This window comes from Neodiprion pinetum, chromosome 1, assembly GCF_021155775.2.
Source record: "Neodiprion pinetum isolate iyNeoPine1 chromosome 1, iyNeoPine1.2, whole genome shotgun sequence".
Classification (NCBI taxonomy): Eukaryota; Metazoa; Arthropoda; class Insecta; order Hymenoptera; family Diprionidae; genus Neodiprion; species Neodiprion pinetum.
In genome coordinates, this window is record NC_060232.1 from 26,286,482 (window position 1) to 26,310,229 (window position 23,748).

The 23,748-nt window shown below is 41.2% G+C and overlaps 1 protein-coding gene across 10 annotated transcripts in view; it reads left to right on the forward strand.

Annotated features, from left to right (window-relative positions):
* Positions 1-23,748, forward strand: part of bsk (mitogen-activated protein kinase dJNK) — a 153,887-nt gene that overhangs the window by 35,858 nt on the left and 94,281 nt on the right. For 2 of the 10 annotated variants that reach the window (XM_046608875.2, XM_046608877.2), the window contains exon 3: positions 16,914-16,985. The exons of 6 other annotated variants lie outside the window; for them this stretch is intronic. The gene's annotated coding sequence lies outside the window, so the exon portion shown is untranslated. Of the gene's footprint in view, positions 1-16,913; positions 16,986-19,732; positions 20,895-23,748 lie in introns of those variants that run through there. 2 more of the 10 variants (XM_046608878.2, XM_046608884.2) reach the window with 1 other exon arrangement.

A 23,748-nucleotide genomic window follows, 5' to 3' on the forward strand; every position in this document is an offset into this window, starting at 1 on the left:
AAAAATTCAGTGAACGACAAAGCACATACGATCAAGGCTACATCACAATTGTTTCGGCGCTTGTTAATTGGTTAGTTTAAAGCAGCCGGCCGATAATTCATGGCATATTATCATCGTGTGTGTTGAGTCGCTGAAAGGTTGCTCCGATGCTTCAATTACGTCGTAATGACGCTTCAATATCGTGCCAGAGACGACCCCCGACGGCAATATTTTGCATGTGACGTATCGCGCTGCAGTGATATCGTTACGGTCATTGAAACGAGGGAGGAAATCACCCTGAATGCGTGGTGTTCCGTGGATGCGGTATTCTGCGGCACTGTGCGCCGCCATCTTGGTTTATCGATTTCACGTTCACCGCCCTCTGCTGCCCCTTTTTGCCCCTTCCGCCACCCTTGACACCCTTACACACCCGCCAAGCATACCCATACAGGTTTTAACACGGCCTCGTACACACCATTGCCCGTTCCTCTCATCTACCAACGTAACAATTCGTGGGCATCAAACTCACTGCAACATGCAGCCCGACCGCTTCTTCGTGTCGCCCACCGAAATTTCTTGCCTTCGTTCCGTCAGCTATAATTTCCACTGCAATTTTACTCCTCGGAATTCTTTGCAGAATTTCATCTAACCGCAAAACGCGATCTTCGCTACCGCCGATGGTTATACTCGTTGCTCGTATTATCCGTGTTACCGAAGTGTTGCGAACGAAACAATGCATCCCGGTTTTTGATCCGTTGTTTCATGAGATTTATGGCTTACATAGGTTCACCGTGGTTTCGTTTCACAGCAAACGCGACTGCCGGGTTGGCGCAAAAACACCTATTTCATCTCTGTACACTCTTACGTGTACAAACAATTCATCACTATGTACCGTCAAATATCCGAGCGGTTCCTGTATTTTTCATTTCTAATGGAATTTCGTGAAATTATTTCACGTAATGGTGCCAAATAGAAATTGATTGATTATGAAAATTTTTTTATCACTCCAGCAATATGAAGCTACTTTACTCAATCCAATGAAACTACAGAGTGGGCCAAAAAAAAAAAAAAAAACGGACTGATTTAAAACGTGAATAAAATCTAAAGGTGTTGATTAATTTTCAAATACTTTTTCTTTTTGTTCGTAATTAGAAGACTGACCTTTTTGTTTTGCGTTGTAAAATCAGAAAAATATTAATTTCTAACTGAGATACAGGCTGTTAAAAAAACGGGCTTCGAAGAAGTCGCTGGGAGGTTGAAAAAAATTAATATTAAAGAATGTTCAACGTAATTTCTACCTGAAATTGTGATTCAAAGTTTGATTCTAACATTTCGGCAAACCTTCTAGATTCTATTCACATGGCGTGAAACGTTTCTTATAATATTAAAGTCAAAACACGTGCTTTGAGGTTAAAATTCTGTTCTCGGAACATCATCAAGAAAATCCATTATCAAAACAGTCGGCTGTAAATGATGTAGAGAACTTGACCGAAATTGATAAGCGTCAAAGTTAATGATGTGAATACTTTAGCCAACAGTTGAGGGAAGAAATCACATCAGGAGGCTGATTTTCAGGCGTTTTTTATGAATTATTTTGAGTGAAAAAAAATAAATTGGAATTTGATCTCACTTTGACATTATTTCACTAATGCGTTGAATAACATTTACAAAATTTTTCAAGCCATGTTTGGCGAAAATATCAAAGTTATGGGCTTTTGTCGACCGAAGGTCGTCGTCCGAATTCGTTGTTCGCGGGAAATGTGGAAGTCGGCACTTTTATCCGAAAGCAAAATCGTTGTTTATTACATTATTAACATGTTTTCTTAGAATATGAATCAACATTTGGGATGGTGATAAAAAAAATCATAAAAGACCTCTGAAAATTAGCCTTCTGATGTGGTTTTCCCCCTTAATTAGAATTTATTGAATCAAAATTAAATCAGGAACGACCAACCACCAGGCAGGTAAAACGATAATTTTTCGTATTCTTCGAGACGCCGTTGGTGGTCCGGTTATTTTGGATTGTTTTGCCGAGTTAAAAAAACAGGTTACGATCGTGTTAATTTATAATCGGTGATCCCTTGAAAAGTTCCTGCGTCACTGAGTGACAGTTATTGTCCAAAGTCTGACGTTCGGGTAAAAGTACCTACCGTTACGCTACAGCGAAGATTCCCGAGGGAATTTTTGTCTAACATGAACCTGCCGAAAGCCCGGGTAGCATTTTTACTTCCGCAACACATGCAATCCACACCACAAAAATTTAGGTGCAAAAGCAGTAGCGAGCAGCCGCGCTGCCAAAAACAGTACGGCCTCTGTTAAATAGGCTGGTGCAGGTATAATGCAAACGCAAACAAGACTCGGCGAGCCTGAAGCAGTTTCGGTCAACATTTTACCTCCATTCAGTGGGCACAGGGATAGAAAAACTAGCGAAACGAGAGGCGGAGGAAAAGAGGAGGGAGAATGTGAACATGGCAACAAAGACAAAAACACACATATACTCGCAAACAGGAAAAGAAGGGGAAAAACTGGGAAATAAAAAAGCACGCTGAGGGTGGGCCGGGTCTCATTACTGCAGCATGCACGGGAAAGTTCGCCGCATCGACGTCAATGCAAATGGGCAATGAACCATGCACCCGCTATGCTTCCGAGCAAGCACGTGTATACGCAGGCTGAATCGGTTAGAACTCGAGTTTATTCATCATTAATACTCTGTTTAGATTGTATCACTCGAAAACTGGAATTCGTAATTGACGTGTTTGAGGGCTTACTTGGCTTTTTAATTACTCCGCGGTAATTAGTAGTTGCACGTTGTGACGCTGTGTATACTGAGAAAAAAAAGTTATAGAACCAAACAACTAATTTTTTTGACTTTTGAAGTTCCGATTAATCAAGCTCGATTAAAAAATCGTTCAATAGCCAGCGAAATTATGAATCCATGCAGTATTTACTGTTAGTCAAAATTTCACTATTTAAGTTCTGACCGATTGGAACGTCAGGTACATAGAATATTATTATTAGTTCGTTGAAATTTGTGACGTAACAATGCCGTTATATAACATCCACGTGGTGGTGAAGGGCCGCAGTTTCTGCTTGACATTTCTTTCGCGTACTTGGTAAAACGCTTACTAGAACTCCTGATACGGAACCAGATTATAACTTAATATTAAGCGTAGTATAAAACTTGGACGAGAATCTGTGAACGATGGTCTTTCAAAATCTCGATATTCTCTTTCTGCCTGCACCGTTTGATTTCGCCATGAGCTGAAAGATTGAATCTCGTAAAATGTTTATTTTGAATCAAATTCTACCCGTGATAAATATCATCTGACAAGATCGTATCCGGTGCCTGTTGAAGAAGAATCGTGAAAAAGAGGCTTTCACTGTTTATTCAGCTTATATCTTTTTGTACTTGGTATCGATTCTTCACCTGTAACGGCTCTCTAGTGAATAATACAAAAAATTGAACACTGCAAACGATGATTGCTAAAGCTTTTAATCTGATTAATCTCAATCACACTACCCTCAGAATTCTCTGCACGTGGCGATCTGAATTACGCGAATGAATTGGTTGGTATTTAAGTATTAATTGCACGACACGTTATACAATTGTTACGGATATGTGAAACGAAAGCATGCTTATTGCAATTATGGTCACAACTGCATTTGCTGGTTTTAAGAATTTATTTCCTCTACGTATATTGCAAATAGTGTAATGATGATATCACCGAACGAATCTACTTTTTCTTGATTAAAAATATGTATCGCATACTATATCGATTCTTTCTTATGATACTTTTTATCTATCGAAAACGAGAATTTTGTTTGTCCTGATTATACCTGGTAAAATTTTGCGAAAAAGTAATTTTTGTACTTTAATCCAGTTGAATGGAGAAACAATGTACTTCGCCAATCTTGTATACACATATATATTATTACAGTTGAGAATATTCAGCCTGGGATGTAAATTCTTTTCACAGGGGTTTATCCAACAGCGGAAAATAATAATATTAAATTTTTCGGATTTTAACTGGAGAACGAATTTTCAGTGGAGTCACGGACTCTTGCCTCCGGTTGTTTCTCTGTACGCTGACTGTTTATTGAAAAATATGAAATTCTTATCAACGCGATAAGAGATTTTCTCATAAATCCATTAAGGAAATTAACTTCTGATTCTTAATCTGCAGCATTAAAGACTGTTCACCGATTAATCTCGCGTAGTTTTGTCCTGAAAGAGTGAACGTTGCTTGCGAGAAAATTATTGAAAAAGCAATAACTGCTTTTGGATATATTTGCACATAGCTGCGTGCATATAGAAATGAAGAAAAAAAACCAGCTACAAATAAAGGATTAATTTGAAATAATACCTATAAAAAACCTATATTGCTATATTTTATATCGAAATATTCGATAATTTTCTTCATATAAAATCTCCACTCGTAATGAAAACAGATTATCGGAGCCGTTGGTTATCGAACGTTTAATTATTTATCGCTTAATCATTCAACGAGAACGAAAACCTATTTCTCAAGAGTGCCAGTACGTCATCTTGAAGACGAAGAAGAAGAAGAAAAAGATAATTAAAACGCTTTCTGGAGGTGGTAATAAATAACGAGCGCAACTTCGTCGGTCGAAGTGATCTCAACTTCTGCTTCCTCCGCTATACTTTCGCCTACGCTTTTCCATCTCCTAGGCAGCGTTCCTCCTGGCCACCGCAAGATTGATTATTCCCATCACAGCTCCTTCGAGCTAACCCGACTCCCGGCTCGTTCTCACCAGTGCCAAAAGTGAAGCTGGTTTGTTTGACTTGCCATCGATTAAACTGGCAAACTTCCCCGAGGAACGCGAACCTTTTATTCCCCAGCTTGGTCTATAATATCCTAATACGAGCAAGTAGAACCAATTTTTGTTCCTCAATTTCAGTTTTCCCGTACGTACAAGGTGGGCGGATGGATGAATGCTCGCTAATCGCGGTATGGCGTGCCTTTTCCATGACGAACATGCGCGCGATTCAATGTCAAACCTGAATTCCGTCTCTGACGACTTCCACGTGATCTATAGATCGCTGCGACAAAATCCCGCTATCTTTTTGGGGTTGAGTCAGCCCCTTGAGCGTTTTGTATAGTATAAAACCACTCCCGAACGACTTGCTGACGCTTTAATATTCTGACGATAAAGACGAAGCAGGAGGGACGTCCCAATATCGAAGTCCTCGTCACCCTACCAATTTCGGCTCGCTGTAACGTTTCCTTTTCACTTTATCGTCGCACTCTGCAAAGAGTCCGTTAAAATCGCGCAACTGGTTACGCGGTGCTCTTTTCAGTCGGAGCTTAAAATCTCGAAATGACGAATATAAAAATAGAAGGAATTCCCGTCTTACACCGAGCAACGGTGTCGAGAGCACGCGTTTTTTTTTATGAAAATGCTTAAATTCTGAGTGGAAATCGTCAACATCATCGACATCGTTAACGTTTAAAGTACTAGCATTATATTCACACCCCGTAACTACGAGCCTGTAACAGATTTAAAAAAAAAAAAACACTAAGTTTTTTGCACAACCCTTTTCAGAAGCGACGGACAAACCTCTGCGAAATTTGTTATATTTACAGAAAGTTCACTTTCCGTAAATAATGATAATCATTTACGGGGAACGAGGGGATTACGTCAGAAAGGAGTCAAGGGTCGGGGACGGGAGGGGAGGGAGGGTGATGGGGGAGGCAGGAGGAAGTAGAGGAATAAAGTCAGTCGAGGGAAGGAAGCCAAGATAGCGGGAGAGTGGCGGGGAGTGTTTATTAATTAATGAAGCGGGTGCCGCATGACTTGAATCGCAAGTAGCGCACGGATCTCGGCGTATACTTGGGGTCGTAAGGATCAGAAGGGTAGGCAACCGGGAGGTTAGCTCAGCGTCGCTGGTTTCAGGGGTGCGTTTCACCACTGCTCGATCAATTGGTCGTCATCAGCGAGGCGATGACGTTTCGGATATACGCGGTTCATTCACACGCGCTGTATTCCAAGTCAGACGTCTGTTGAAATGCGTAGAAGTTTTTTTTTCCTCATTGCCCGAACAATGAAATTTGTGATATCTTTTTGTTCGATCGGAGAAAGAAATTAAATATTCTTGTCGTATAGGATGGTTAGAAAAAAATCTGAAAATTTGGGAAATTTTATATTTTCTCGTATGAATGATTATGCGAAGTTTACTCTGTATGTTTATTGATGTTATTATATTTTGTTAGAAAAGCGAGGATCGTAAAGAAAATCCTGGAAGTATCCTCGGAAATTCTGTGACGTATTGTATGAGATGAATTTGATAGGTAAAGCGTAACTTGTGGGACTAATACTGTAAACTCACCGTGCTCTCGCTCTCTCTTTACCTAGGTATTCCGAACTACTGCAAGCCGTACGTGTATGTGTGTTTACACACGCGCGCACACATTGTCGATAAACTTGCATCGGCGATTAATTCCTCCAACAAGTTTATCGACAATCGATTTTTACGCTTTTCATCCGGCTGTTTCAATGTTGTTCACCCTGTGTCCCAATTTTTCAGGCTTTAACTCCGATTAGAGCTCGGGTAAAAATATTTGCTTCGAAGCTTCGTACTTACGAATAAACGGAACTGATTTCCGTACATGCGCTGAAGTTTATACGTATGTAGGTTTCGTTTGATTGGATATTTTGATTTTGTTTCTTCCGATTGATGAGAAGGAAAACGTCCGCCATCTCTTCATTAAACCATGTATAATATACATAGGGGAACGTGGGGCATAACGGTGGCCCCAAAAAAATTTCGGAAAAAAACGATATGTTTTTTAAATATTGCGATATCATGAGAGGTCTGTTTTAACATTTGTTGAATTGAACCCGGTGCTCAAAAGCCGCTAAAAATAATTATCGGCTTAGGGTGTTCGTCGTGCCTCACCTTCCCTCATATGTTTTCAATAGTCACAAGTGAAATTAACGCATTATTTTTGTTGTTTCAGGTGAGTTTTACGCTATAACGCGGATCATTTCGAGATCCCTCTACGGTCCAACTTGTACCTCTTGGTAAGTCAATCAAGGAATCTATCACGAGGCACCTTAGTACCGTGTCGGCTTCAAACAAATCGTGGTTCAACATCCCTCGGTTTAAACCCTTGACAACGGTCCGCGGACCCTCGCCAAAGTGCTGCCAAAAGGGTTTCATGATTAGTCTTGTGATTCGGATCACTTCTGGAAAACAACTGGGGGAAAGGTGACTGTCGGTGGACGATCCTCTTGTCACTCGAAGTCTCGACACTCCTGATTTATTCAGGATTTGTTGCAATGACGGCGAGAGGATACGACCTGAAAAGTTCGACAAACTTTTTAGCCGTGAAATTTCAAACGCCATCTAAAAAGGCAACGAGGAATTTGGATAAATGGAAGTCGGGTTCGTCGGACACCTCAAGCCATTTGTGAAAATAAACTTGCGACGGATTCTCGATTCGTTGAATTGTAAAATTGTATATATACGTCGCTACCTCAGCTCTCGAACACAACGACGTAACCGCTCTTGCAATTTGCAGGGATATTGTAAAGTCTGGCACTGGTCAGCCAGGGTATTTCGGGGCGGGGTTAGGAAGCTTACGAAGTTAGGTGCGGGGTCCCAAATACCGATATACGCCTCTGCGTTGTGTCTGATTCGCTTTCCCATGCCGGCGCCATCTTGATTCCTAAAATTAATTCACGACGTTCATTCTGTCCGGTATCAAAGAAACTGTAATCCGTTTAATATCATTCATCTTGGTTTCAATATTAATGCCAACTTGCAGCTGGCAGTAAGTGCCAAGCCCCGAAAGATGACCGTTGGGTATTCAAAAAGAAACCTGATCGTTTTGATCTTACACTTTTACCATATCTCCTCCGTCACCTCTAGGTCCTGAAATTCTTCCGATAGTTGACGCCGGGGTCGATGACGATGGAAATTCGTTCCAACTCAATTTGCGATCCGCGAAAATTGCACCGGGCTTACGTCGTTCGTCGCCATGGATTTGCAACGCTAACCAACCGCGGCGAGGTTCGCGTGGTTCGAAAAGTGGTCAGTTTAAGCTTCGACCACGCAGACCCCAAACTGCAGGGATGCATTTCTCCTAGGTTAAAGTTTGAACCGTTATCCCCATCAATCCTTGCGGCTTAACTCAATTCTACCCGCAGATTCTCCATCGAGTTTTCAGACGCACCGGCGGCTACATTGCTGGCCATAATATCACGCCTGTGCAGTTTAGCATGGTACAAATTTAGTCAAATTCAAAAATTCGACTTGTCTTTCTGTTATGCAACTGAAACTCCTGCCTTCATTGTATTTTCAAGATCTTTAAACACGATTATAAGATTGTGATGAAAGACAAACGCTTCACCGGATAAAGCGAATCACTTCCACAAGACTATGCACCAAAGGTGGAATAAATATTCAATGCCCTACTTCAGGAAGATGAATCTATAATACTGGGAATATTATTCTGAAAATTAGGCACTGGACGTATTTTACAGTTTGCCTGAATGGTGAAAGATGGTCTAGATTTCGATAAGTGATCCTCCCATATCCATCATACGTTACTGGGGTTCATGCTGTATTCCAAGATTCAGTATCTCGAGCATTCCGGATGAGCCACAATATGGAGGAAAAAAACGAGAATTTATGACGCCGACGCTGAGCTTAGAGTGGTTTGTTGGTACTCGATGTCTACGCATAAAGCGCGGCTGGCGGCCGAGGTGGGGAAGAGATTTCAATATGTGACGTCCGTCTGACAAACCAGAAATGTTCTCAGTGAATATAGATGTTATGCGAGTAAACCGAAAAAGTGCTTGAGGCGTGTCTCTCATTCCGTGTTGGTTTAACCAGTGACAGCGAGATTGAGTCAGGTCGTTGAACACTCGCGCCCCACGCGTATGGCATGCATCGTGAAATTGAGATTGAAATACAACGGAAAAAATTCTTTTTCTCCAGCCTCAATGCTGCAGAAAGCTGAGAGAGGTTGCATACAGGCTGCGATTGTTGCACCCTTTTACCTTATTTCTCTTCTTATCCAGTTACTCGTCCTTTCCAATCTTTGCATCGCGTTTTCTTCTCCAACGTTGGTGTCTACCGCAAAATGCAATTGATGGTAAGCCTTCTCCCCTAGGACTTTGGTAGATCTAGTCGAAACAGGTCGATGTTTGCATAGAAATACTTTTAAAAAAGTGAACGGTTGTCTGATAAATACATTCCAACTTTTCTACCGATGGTGCCTTCAATGTGTCGAAGTTTATTCAACCCACGGAGCGTCTCGAAGCGAGGCTGGTCGATACTCCACGATTTTTACCTAAGAAATATAAATGACGTATATATTTCAACAGTCCAAAACGTAGAGGGGGTGGTCGGCTTGAAAGCGTCAGGCATCACTTCGACTGACATCCGTTCTACTCGCCTTTCGCAAAAAAGAAAGCGTCAGCGGTCAGAGATCAGAGACCACGTCATTAATACCGAGGAAATGCTCGTGAAAATTGGTGGAGAACTTGAGAGCCGTCCAACGTTTTGCCAAACGAGTGGTAAAATCGATGTTGGAATTGGTTCGATTTGTCTCTAAAATCTTTATCATCCTTTGACAATATACCTATACCATATTGCTTGAACATTCCATCGCCGAGCAGCTTTTCTCAATTTGTACGAACAGCACGTGCCGTCTTTATTTGGTTTCTTTATTCTTTTTCTTACGTTTAGTACCTAAAGAGAAAATTTATAAAACCGGTCTTGCTGTGCAGATTAGCGCAGTATCTAATGAACCGGATGAAAAATAGCGTAATGGCTTACTCGCGCTGTTGCGGTAAATGGAGTAGCTACGATGCACACACGCATACATGCATAGACACGGCCCGCTGGTCTAGACTCATTTACGTTAAACCAACGCCGAGAGAGCAGCATTTTCTCAGAATAAAACAACAGGTAAGAATCAAATTAAAAGTCTGTAAGACGTCTTACGGTTCCTCGTTGTACACGAAAGCCATCTTTGGTTCGTGAATCATTGCTTTGCAGCATGTTCCATTTAATTCATCGACTATAAAAAAACAGGAAACTCATCGACGAGCCGGTGAACCGACTAGAACTACTGAACTTTCTAAATCAAAAATTGATACTTGGAATTCGCGAAGTAGCGATGAATAAGACGGAACGTTAAAATTGGACCAATTATTATTACTCAATTATCAAGAAGCTACTGTTCGAATCGCTATTAACTCTTACTATATATTTTGTCCTCCTGTACGTCATCATCATGTGATATCTTCTATTTACTGACCAACAAGACGCAAGCGTAACGTCACATCGTTTAAAGCCTTCTTGTACTTGTAATAACATTTTATACTTAATTCGATTTCACGATTAGTTTAGTTACAGAAACTGTCATACTTGTTTCCACCTTTGCCTCACGAGCCTCTGAGAACGGACCTTTCTCACGGTGAATGGGGTAATGATACGTATGTTTGTCGGGTTATTCGATGATTCCTACTCGAGGGGAATCAGTTACTTCCAGTAACTTAGCTCCAAAATCGAGGCCTTATCAGCGTTTTGCAGTTTTCTCACAGCTCATTTCCGATTTCTCGTCTCGGAGAATCAATCCTCGCCCGACGTAAGCATATAGCCTTCTTATTTGAAGTATAAAGTACACGGTACCTGTAACGATGTTGCAATATTTCTTTCGTGTCTCCGTATTTTCAGGCTGTTCAACTGGATACGTGGAACAGTCCTTATTGTTAAACATGACAGTATCCTAACTATTCCGATACAAAATACGTTATTATAAAATTCGAAAACTGTTAAGAATTCTTTGCTCCGTCCTTTTGTCCCAACGCTTAATTCTCAGTCGTTTGAATTCTCTTTTAAATTTTGATGACGAGCTCCCATCACTCAGCAAGACAGATTCTGCTATAGAATCATATATAATTGGTTGAAAATCTTGTAACTGTTGGGCGCAGTTATTTCGTTGCACTGTTTCCCTCAACCTCGGTTGCATCTTTGGAAAATTGATCCTGTCCATAGAGGACCGATAATTTGACCCCGTACACAAGTCCTTGTTCTAAAGGACCACCGGTGGTGTAATTGAATTCAATTACTGCAGTGCCAGCGTTGCGGCTCTCAACCGCGATGAGTATGGAACATTACGAACCATATACTCACAGTCTTGGACTGACAGAATCTGGACTCAATCATCGCCCAATAAGTTTCCGTTTCGTTTAACATTGCGTGCGAGACTCATTGTAAGAAGCAATACATCTGTTACCGCGCTTACGAACGAATATGACTTTCCATGGTTGCTTTCAACTCTTCGTGAAACCCTCGCCTTCATAAACTTAACCCTCTCAGATGCTTCACAGGCTGTTTGAACATCGCGCGACACTCCGCCACTATCGCGTAACTTTTCGCACCAGAAGTAGAGATAACCTCTTGAATCCTTTCCAGAACCTGCCATGACAATGAGAAGGTGCACATGGTTTGGAAAGTTCTCTCCTGCCGTCTCGGGCAAGACTTTGGCGTGGGCGTCGCGTCGCAGCGTCGCGAGGCGTCGGAGCGCAAAGAACATGTAACGAAATTCGACCACCTCTTTCTTGCCCGTCATGTAGTCCTTCCATCGCGTTCTTCTGCCCAACGGATAGAAAATTCTCAGCACCACACTTTCACATCCCTCGTCGTGACGTGATGTGATACGAAACTTCAACTTCGCCCTTCACAACTTCGGTTATTCATGCGGATTTATTTCGAATAATAACTGCGCTCGGTGTGAGGCTGCAGGCAAAAAATTCCGGGGTGAAAAATTTTCGTGAAAATGTATAGCGAAAAGTTTTTAACCCCGTATTTTTCCAAGTCCCGAAAGCTCTGTATATATACTGCGGGAACTCTGGCCTTCGCTGTGGATTATCCCATAAATTGAACTTTTGGGATGCAGTAAACAGTGTACGTAAGAGTTTCATGGTAACAATTTCTTTCCGTGCCCGTTTTGGAGGAAAAACTTGATTTTGTTTTTTTTTATGTACCATTCATTATACGTAACGCAGGTTTAATTTTTTGCTACATTATGGAACTCAGTTGCTGAGAAGATACAATTTTCTTACGACAAATTAAATTCCCAGCATTTTATCAATGTCACCGTATATTTATCCGAAAATCACGTTTTACGCATGAATTACCCTGCCCGAGTGTCGAGACGTGAACGAATCTACACGTAAAATTATGCTCGGTCAGACTTGACGCGTCGTTGGTACATGGCGTTGAATAGCGGTATGTGTACGTAGACGACGAGGATTGGTTCTGCAGTCTCCAGCACCTCCTCATGCATATTTACTCCGGTGACGCGGAGGCTGCTACCTCTTGGCTAGCGCAAACATTGTCCATGAAAAGAGGATGGATCTACTCTATTTGTTCTCTGCTACCAGCCCTGATTCGTTACTGTACACGCACAGGACCGATCCTTAGAGGATGATGTGTCACGAGTTACCTGACACACGGCGTTGTTGTGTTAACAAAACGGGCAAACGAATGAATGTTTCCCTATTTTCAACGGAGTTATCTATGCGTGCACAGATAGGCATGACACGCACTGCGTAATGCGTAATTAGGAATCTGGTTTTTAGCTTCGATTGTTTTATACCAGAAGATATAGAATACTCTTCTCTTACGATTATAAAAAAAATTTTAAAGATGCGCATTATCATTCGGCACTAAACAAAAAAAAAAGTCATCAGCAATTCATCCCCATCCATTAGTCTGAATTTTCTGAATTTTTCACGTGCTTATATCAAGGCCCGCGAGATTTTATACCCTGCGCTATGTACGTTCAGCTCGGAAAGTGCGATCGCGCTCTTGGGAAATATTTTAAATATTAATTTATTCGTCCCGTGCAGATATTATAGATACTTGACTATAAACGCTGAAGTGGATGAAATTCGTATCGAAACCAACGCGGTGTTCTCTTTAAGTAACGCATACCACAGTCACCATGATGATATGATGTGCCCTCGCATCGACCGTCGTTGCACAGCAGCCGCAGCTGACTGACTCGTACGTATCCATGCTACGCTTTAATTTCACTCAAAGTCATCATTGGTGGGTACGCAAAACGTATTCCACATTGGGTACAGAGATTTCCCGGTGAAACGAACCGAGTGGAACAGAACTGGGATAAAAATGTGTTGTGTAACTCTGGGACCTACCTATCTTCTTTTTTCGCAATGGTAATAGGTAGGTAATTTTGCACGATGGAGGTACGCGAGTCTGGTTCTCTCGGCTTTTTGAATCCTTGATTTATCCGCTCATTCTTATCTCCCTCGAGTCGACCATTGGTAATTCACGATCGTCAGATTTCATGTGCCACAATAAACTCAACGCTTGACACTTGACGCATCGCTACCGTATCTCTCGTGCGTACTCGAACGTGTAAGCGATGTACACACATGTCTGTGTTTTTGCTCTCGTAAAACTGCAGGGACTCTTCGCGTCTTGTCATACAAGTTCAGTCAAAGTCCATTAAGGAGATTGAATGTCGCGCGGAAAAAATACGAGAGTGAGAAGTGACGGGGGGGGGGGGGGGGGGGGGGGGGGGAGTTCACCGTTCGAACATGGTTTGTGTAGATCTATATATCATGCCTTGGAGCAATTTTTTCAACACTGTTAATTTTGGAATACTAAATAATACTGTTTCTAAACATAGAGCACTAACCCTTGTCGGTCAAGATTATGTAATAATTCACATAGAAATCCTATGATCTCATATTTTCCTAGGAATAACTATTACAGAAGAGTATCTCTGAATTCGTACATTTTATTGCAACTATGGAGAATCAACGAAGCAAACATTGATACCCGAATTCTCTTCGTGCATGCAGCTTCTCACCCGTATATCTTCTCGTCTTCACTTTGATACTGCAATATCGGTGACTATACAGGTATCGACAGGCGAATGACGGCATAACATGACTATTCGCAACGCGACATTCACGTTATCCGTATTATCATGATCAATTCCAACATCATTGGCTTAGCAGGTAATTTATTTCGCACTCCGGGATAAACCGTAATTGCATATTCATTCCATACTAGCTGTCGTTCTCGGATCTGCTGTCCTCGAGTTTTCATTGCGCAACCTTTACCGATTATTTACGCAAAAATATAGTAACAGTGATCGTAATGAGAAAGAAGAGTAACAGATACTAGACTTTCTGGTAACAGGTACAAAACTTATTTTCATTTTCTACCTAGAACTATATTTTTGGATCGTGGTGAAAATTGAAAATAGTTAAGGACTGAGTGATAACTGGAACTAAAAATTTCTCTCAGTGTAAATGTTAGCACAGAAATTAATTGAAATTAGAACAAACACGGTTATTTATTGGTACACTGTGCAGGGAGGCACAGATCGGTGTTTGCAGCAACTTCGTCATTTCATACAGACACTGCATCTCGCGTGTGCAAGTAATACTTGGCTCGCTATCGTCAACCCCTCGAGTGTCTTTGACCCCGCGGTGCCAGCCTCTAGCAACAATCGAGTCTGTTCATTATTTCAACAACTCCTGCCACTTTTAATGGCCTCCTCTTTAGTCCTCAGCTCGCTGGAGAAGGAGGACGTCGATACGTCCCGAGAACTTGAGAGACGAGAGTAACCGGTGCATAAGGTATTTGCATTTTGGTATCGAATATTGTAATCAGTTTTATTGATTCGGGAGAACTTTCAGACTCTTGTCTGGAAAATTCATTGGTGGTGGACGAAGTGAACCATGCACATCGCACGAAGCTTTATAGGCACGAAATTGCGGCTTTGAGAGCTAACTTCACCCTTGGTCTGATTTCAATTGCCCATTTATTTTCTGTTCGAAAAGAAAAGGTTTCGCGGTCAGACGTTGCAAGAAGAAAATAGAATTTTCTCTTCGTCACAGAAAGAATCCCTAAGAATATTAGCAATTTTTTACGAGCAGCTTTGTTTTTTCCGTGACATGCGACGAATTCGTTTTCTTATAATCAAGGATGTAGAGATCAGCCTCCACTTAAATCGTATTCGTAATGGGAAACTTATAATCTATGAAAACAATTAAAAATGGTGAGATTTATTTTTGTAAGAAGTATATTCGTAACTGTATAACAGGGCGAATGATGTAGCGATAAATTAAACGTTTTATGATATCCTGACGTATATTTTCTAATATTTTGAAATAACATTTTATAATCGTCAAAATAGAACCTCCTTCGCGCCGGTTCAGGTACAATAAAAATAATCGCAGCGGATTGTGAGCGAGTTGACGAGAATCACTTGCGTCGTCGATACGAAGATAGATAGTCGAGGTCTCTTCGTACTCAGAGTAAATAGCGTCTAGATATATGTACCTTGAGTTATACCTACCAAAGATGTTGGCATTTAAAAATGATAAACATTGAATGGTAAAAGAGAGGGTAAGGAAGATTGTATCACTCGCTCGTAAACTAACTTTTCCACGATTTATGAAGCTCGAGCTTTTTGTTCGACGAACGTCTTATTCAATTTTATGCTTGCGATATTTACGATGCTGTTCAATCGCATCAAGTCGACGCTCAATTTTCTCGATCTTTTTGTTCATCTTCAATAAATTATTTCTGCACTTTTTATTTTATTTAAATTTTTTATTCAACTCCTGTCTTATTAAACAAATTTTTCGTTGATACCTACAATCGAAGAACCTTATTTTTCAACAATGCATCGATTTTGCCTGATTTTTTATTCTAATTTGCTTTCGAATTTCACCACAGATTTTCCCCGAATAAGAAAGTCGGGGCCAGATTATGTTGTATTGTGTGTACATTCGGATTGGATACCGATAGTAATGAAACACGATGCGATTTATAGGTCCAATAATTCGGCAACAACCACGTGCGAGTGATTTGAAACGTTAGTGCTCCCACATTGCTAAATGAGCAAATAATAAGTACCTGGGAGCAATTATGGAATCCCAGGAAAATTCTATTATATAGGTCGTTCGGCCGATCCGGATTCTGTTGAAAGGATTTTTGCTCAAAGCATCAGAAAACATTCATAAATTGTCACAAATATATTTATCAACGCGGTTTATATCGTAAGGTTATAAAGTGTGTGAAAAAATGCGCGCGCTATAGAGCGTAAAATAGTTTTTATAAATAGCAAATAGACCACGGACCAGTTGGTATAACCCTGATACCGAATTCAATCTTTATCGCGGGACTGTTACTTGAATAGAAACTGTAATCTGGTTTTTAACTGCGGTCTCCTTTAATAATCAGCTTATGAAACATCCGTGCCTTTGTTTGATCAGGTGTGCATTAAACTGCCCCAGTTACACCTCGGACTAGATTATAATCTCACAGTTCAAACAGCGCTCCTCCTCAAGCACTGTAGCACCGGATTCTGTTCCACAACAATCGCACAGCGTATGAATTGTTAAAAGTGTCAAACTAGGTACCCACCACAGAATTTTATCTGATTTTTAGATGAGTAACACACTTCGTTCACTCCGCCTCAGCTGTTGAGCTTACTGGATTCGCGTGTAGACACTGGTTTTTAATAAATTTGAAACCACATTGTACTAATTAGTGTTTATAATTGACATGTATTTTACTACTTCCATAAGCGTAATGGGTATTTAATGTTTCGGTGTCTATTGGGTATCTGGATTCAATAGCTAATTTCATAGAAAATGTATGAAGTTTATAATTCGTGATGTGTCTACTGTGGATAATTGATGTTGACCTGATACTAGTTCGGTTCCAACTGATTCTACATTTTTTTTTTTTTTTTTAGATGTGAGAGGATAATTTTGACTCCTATTGACTCGCTTTTTACTGGGGCAGAGACTGGAATTTTCTAGCTCACTTAGCGGGGACTGCAGAGTTCTCTTTCTCTAAACATCGTAAATTGACGATATATGTTTGTCTGCTTTTTCTCAAGTCACTCGCTGCTTTTGCCACCCAGACGTCGAAAGCCTGAAAGTCTGAAGCCCTTCGGTCCTCCAAGGCGCCAGTGAGTACGAACATCAACGCACGCACAATTTAATCCAGAGATACCTCAACCCTTTACTTCGCGAGATTTAAAACTTGTTTGCTTCCAGATAGTATAATAATTCTCGCAAGTTGAGTGGCAGTCGCGTCGGCAGATGTCAGAGGAAGTTTTTTTGATTTATTTTTTTTTATTTTTCAATTTTTTTGCAAGGTATCGAATGAACGGTGTTTACCCGCGAGAGTCTTTCCTCGGTTAATGTAGACATATAGAGATTCTTATCTGTATAATTATCGACGCATTCCGGACGCGCGTCGTCATCGTTATATTTCATTACTTCACGTCTCTGCAGCTACTCGCTTTCCTACCAACGAAAAGTTTCCTCATCTCGCTCTTGGTCTCCCCCTGGCTCTGTAGCTTCTCTAAAACTGTTTTAACAACGAAAGGCCAGGCAGTCTCGAGGGACCACCACGTCCACCAGCGTCTATAATTTATATATTCCATTCCCGCTTTGCCAGCTCGGTTTCAATCGACCAAAGTATTCTATCGGTGGACCGGCGCAAAAATACGCGAGCATCACCCAGCCCAACATAACCTAGCATAACGTGGATTGTCCGGGCGCTGAAAGCTCTGAGGAAAAACAAATCTTCCAAGCACCGAATTGAATCGACAATGTTCTCTTCTAGTCGCCTAACACAACGACCTTACACTCGGGTAATTGTTACGGAAGTGAGCACTTATTCTTCCACTCCCACGTCACTTTCCTGAAGAATTGTTCTTGCCTCGGCTGAGGTTTTTTTTTCCTCTTGTAAGAAAGCAGCTAGGCTGTCCAGAGTCAGTCTCATCGACAAGCTGTCGGTCAAAACACATCGGCATCGAATTATGTTATCGGTAAAATGATACTTGAGATCGATTCACGGTCCTCAGACCTGTCTTTATCTTCGCGCGCTTTTCTTTCGATGATGACGTTACCGGTTACACGGTAGTGATCATCTCGTTGTCATTACAGCTTGATTGGTTAAAACTCTAGCTCAGTTTAAAAATTGAAAGTTTTCAGTTTACACGATGCGTTGAGACCCCTTCATCCGTCTTTCAGCTGACCGTGCAGTTCAGGACTTGGACATACTATAAATTTAGCTGAATGTCGCTTATCGATCCTGTCGTCGCTTAGCCAGACCATCAATAATGATTGATTCGAACGGTGACGGCCGACAAATCTGATGCACTGTCAGTTTTCACAGCGACTTTGTAAAGCGATGCAGTAACGCGTAGATAGGAAATTTGACACGTATAATCGAAGGCTAACGATTAAAAATTTCGACACAATCCATTTTACATTCGTTACTCTTAAGGTCTGCGTCTGTAAATAAAAAATAGTCTGTTTCTTCCAACATACCTTGGATATACCTACGGGTATTTTGGTACCGGTTGAAAATAGCAATCGAATGAAATTTCCACGGTTAGTATGGATATATATATATATATATATAAAAGAACGGAGAGACAGACTTTATCTAACGCAAGCTGCGATTGATATAATTCGTATCCAGTTAAGTGAGCTGACTTTTGTAATCACATTCTTCACTATTTGGCACTTGTGACATTATCGTTAAAATTAAGTCTGCTCAACTGTTATAGAAGGTAGAATTATACCGGACTGGATGAAGCTAGCCAATTCATCTCGGGTTCTAACAAAATCCCCAGAATCCATCTTAATTCGCACCCACGGTTAACTAAAATCTAGAACGACGGGACAACCAATCTACTCTATTTATCATGCCGCTCACCACCGACCTTGTCTTCCGTAGATATCGAAAGACATATCTCACCAAATGCACCCGTACAAATTACACGACTAATCTTCATCCCTTGAATGAATTACACCCGACACACGTTAACTGTTATAGATATACCTACCTACGTGAAATATTGCAGATTTCTCCTTGTCACGAGTACCGTTTTCATTTTTACGTGTAAAAATCAACTCGCGGTTAAAGTTATGAATCTCATAGAAATTTCTTTTTATCAAACTTGAATCAAGCATCCGTCAATTATTTTTTACACTAGATTTCTGGTAAAATTCAGGTACCTAAGATCTGTGATATTTTGAAACAATGTAAAAGGATCACACATCTGATTTGACTAATTCTATAAATCTTGAGTTAGTTTGTCAAATATTTTGACGGATTTCACATTATTTCAAAATTTTCTGTGATTTCAAAAAAATGTTGTACTTGTACGTCGAAATTTCAATTATTTCCCGTGACCTGAAATTACCATGTATAGATTTGCAAAAAGTTTTTGAAAAATACTTCATGTGCCGCATAAAAGTTTTACATTTTCTGTAAATCTTATCAACTGACTTCAGAGATGATTTTTTTTTTAACCTCAAAAAATTTAGAAAGTCTCAAGATTTCACTTATAGCCTCCAGTACTAGATATTTACGGTGTTTGTGACAGAATCTCACGATCATTAATTCAGTTGCATACGATCGATAATCTGAGAAAAACAAATGAAAAAAATGCAGTGAAGCAGCTTCGCAATGATCAATGAATAAATAAAAATGTTGCGCAATCATGAAAAACGATACCCCGCTGAACAAAAATCCGCGACGCCCTTGGACAGGCGAAGACATTGCCACCGAACAAATTCGAGCGTCGCGGCGCGTCGGCGGTTTGGCTATCGGTCAGAGAGGGTGACGAGGACCCTTCGACGCGAGGCGTCGCGGCGCCGGCGCGCGATCTCTCTCCACGAGCGTCAGTCGCGCGCGGCCTCTCAAACGCGACGCATCTCTCGTCCGTTCGTGCGATATCTCGCGTTTCTCACGACAATCTCGAGCCCCGTATCTTCTTCTCCCCCTCTTCGAAAAGTCGTCCCGCAACTCCGCCACCTTCTGTAAGAATAATCTCCAAGGGACTTACGTTAATTGAACAATTTTCAACCCGAATTAAATAATATACTAGCTGCTTTTGAAAACCCATGTGTTTCCAATCTCACGTACGGTGTCTGCTGTGGCGAGGCTGGAAAATCGGTTTTTAACCTGCACATCGGCGATGGTGATTTTGAACATTTAAATTATATAACCCGCGAATGATCACGGTTGTTTAATTGTACAGGAAATAATGATATTTCTCACATTGCACTTTGTAAAATAGCAACTGTGTCAGGGTTTAAATTTTTCAACAAATCTATACACACGCATATTGCGTTCTAAACGATCTGTATTAATTTTACGATAGTATAGAAATACGTAGTACGATAGCGAAGATTCAGCTGTGATCGAGCACGTATTTAGTTACATATGCGATTTAAAAAGAAACGAAAGAAGAAAATCCGTCTCATTTCGTCTTAATTATACACGTGTAAAAAACCTAGTGACGAATCGTGAAAAACCACAATATTATATACATCGTAAGGTCGTTAAATATACGTGAACACGGTTATTTGTTCCGCGAGTGAGTTAGCTGTCATCTCCCACACATCCCAACCAACATTTATCGTCATTTCAGCCGCGCCAGACTGGCGCGTAAAACCTAATTCCGACCACTAAACTTGTCAACGTTTGACCAACGCGAAACACAAGCAACCATTAATATAAGTGATAAGAAGCATTGAGTAAGTGACTGGCGTTGTAAAGTATGCGTTAACAGATTTATACCACGGGTCAAACACGATTACGCACGTGTCGCCTATGGTTCGAGAAATAGGGTTCAATTAAGACACGGTACCCGAGTTATCCGTCCAAATTTCGCGGACCACGTCAGAAACGAGGAGAAAATTTTTTTGAATATCGTTGGCTAACTTTGTTCGGCACAACTGATAAAGCGAGTGAAACGCAAGAGTCAAACCATCCCTGGAGTGTCTGGCAAACACGCGATATAACAAAGACTCCAATCAGGGCTGGAAGCTGCTGCAGGCTGGCGTTGATCAAGGTAAGGTCACACTGTGACGAATTTACCTATTGCGAATTTTGGATACTACTGTGCCATTCCCTCGCTCATTCGTAAAATGCATTTCGTGTGAATAGCGTGAGAAGTAAATGTGATATAATTTATAAAAAAAGAACTAGAGGAAAACTGCGCAAATGTGACCATAAAACGACTCTAATTTCAATTGTATAACATGGTGCTGAGGAGGCGTTTCAGTGAACCTCGAACCCCATGCTTATACCCTTGACGAAGTTGTAGTTTGCACGAGTACAGACATGCCTTGAATCGTTTATCGATCGTGGTGACTTTAAGACGTCATCGTCAACGACGTTAACCAGTTGGAGAAATTTTTTACGTGACCGTAAGTGTGCAGAAAGGAACAAGGCGATATTTCCTGTACCTCGATCGTCGGAATATATAATCACGAAGGAGGTGAATATTTTTATCCGGGTTTTTAGTTTTCCTTATATTTTAGCCGTAGCTGAAGTTTTTTGGTACCGATTACCAGGCAATATTTGTGCAATTTTTGAAATTTGTTTTCAACAATCTTGAGAATTTTTCCTCAAAATTAGCATTTATAAGAATTCAATAACGTTATCTGCGGTATCTCACAGTGTAAATATCAGAAACTTTGCCATGCTTCAACCGAACTTACAAGGCCACCGTGCATATGTATCAGCAAATGACCAATTCACAATATTGCACTCGCTGTAATACCGTAGCATCCTTACGGCAGTTTATCAGTGTCTTTTGTGGTAATTTAGCGCACGCTAAACGATGCTCCTAACCGCACAGAGTTGATGAGCTCGTCATTCTGCCCTTTTATCAAACCGTCTTCAATCAGGTTTCTTCTTCACGGCGCGGTTTTCGCGTCCTGAATAAATTGAATGAACACGATCGCGACCTACATCGTATAAAATCGATAGAATTGTCCCCTGCGCGGCATAATATCTATGTTTGTGTGCACAACGTGCTTGTTTTACGGAATTGCAGATAGTATTCGATGCCACCCTGCCAATCTGTCTGGTTTGCTTGTGTGTCTCGATGGGTATTTTTTGAAACCGGGTGTCGTCGCCGTCATCGCTTCGCGTTTTACGCGAATAGAAAAATACTTCTCTTTTTCCCTCTTTCTCTCTTTTTCTCGTGTTACCGAGAGAACAATGTTACGCACTCACGCACGATTTAACCCCTCCCTAAAAAAATGTCCGTTCGTCTAATCCCCGCTTTCGTTGGGTGACATAATCTGCTTTTGTGTAAACACCGCACCGATTCAATTACTCCTGCGTTTGCTGAACCCTGAACTCTGAAGTTACGAACGTGCGCTCAGAACCCTGTAGGACCCCTTTCAGCGTGTGTGAGCTCTGTTGGCGTTTTAGCATAACGCGCTTGGTTCACTTATTGAGGGGTACGAGGCTTCCGGTTAAATTTCCACACTCTAACTAACCACGTAGCAACCGTCTTTCCCAACTTCTACATCTCTTGCAGCTCTGGTTAACGCACGCTTTTTCGTGTATTTCCGTATCATCTTGTAAAAATGAATAATGGCGCGTAGCCATCGTCCTTAAACAAAGTACACTTATACTCCAAACAACGATTATATATGCAAGTTCCCAACGTAATCCAATTCGTGGAATGAATTTTGCGAGAGACTGTATCGAACAGAACTCTTCACCCTCTGTATATGGAACAAATCGCAGGTACAGTGCAGACGCTGCAGTCGCGCATCTGCACCTTATAGTTCCGAAAAGCACCCTTGGCGACGGTAATGATCATGATTTGCAGGAGTCGAGCACGTTGCAGGTGATTTGTACAGCTACGAGAGGAATCAACTATTCATGTGCCTCGGTCTCTCCCTTGAAAGCCGTCGAACTTCTCTCTCAATTTACAGTGCACGGCGCGGCGTGTCTCCGTCCTTCCATATTTCGCCTACCGCATCCCCGGCTAAGGTGTCACGTGACCAAAATGTCAGCGGAACCTTGGGCGCCGTCGGGGCCGTAGGGGCGACATTGACAGTCTGAGGGGATTCGTGGAAGCTGAAACGAAGGGTAGCTAAGGGCATTGTCCTCCCGAAGGATAAGTCCTTTCCTCTCTCTCTCTCTCCTTCACTCTCTACGACGCCTATCAGGTAGATGATGTTTCGAAACGCGTGGCATTCCCCCCAGTCTCTCATCAGTATACTCAAGGTGTCCGTTGCTCCTTGATTATCCTTAAATCCCGGAAAAGTCCTGGAATATTTTGATCTATGCTGGACAAGTTGACATGATACATCTTTGATTGAAAACTGATTTGATTTTACCAGTCGACGGACCATGCAGTCAAGGTCCTAGAAGTTTTAAATCAACTGTCCCGGAAACTCTTGGAATAGTCCTGGGATCTAAATTCTCGATTGCGGTAGATACCCTGTATATTTCTGTGGAGCTTGATCGCGTCAACCGTTCAAAAAGTTGAACGTTATCGAGGTAATCCGACTACGGTGAAATCTGAAATTTAAATGTGGATTTTTTAGGAAAACTAGAAAAACGAATGAAAAAACTATAATCACAATGCGCTGGATATATTTGAATAGTTTTCGTGAAAACTCGAGAAACTTTTATCCACTCACATCAGAAGTCAGTCAGCTGCTGTGTGTAACTACAGTTGCGCGATTTTCGCGATACGTGTCTTCGCGACTTGAGCTTCTAGAAATGCGAATTAGTCCTTCGAGTGAATCTCTTCGTATTTGAGGCCGTCTTATTTTTCCGCCGAAACGCTCGATCGCTCGTGTAGAAATAGCCCGAGTCTCTTCTCCTCTCTGTTGAGTGTCGTTTACCACCCCTCCAATCATAACAATATCGATTTCCGCTTTTTTATTGTCGAC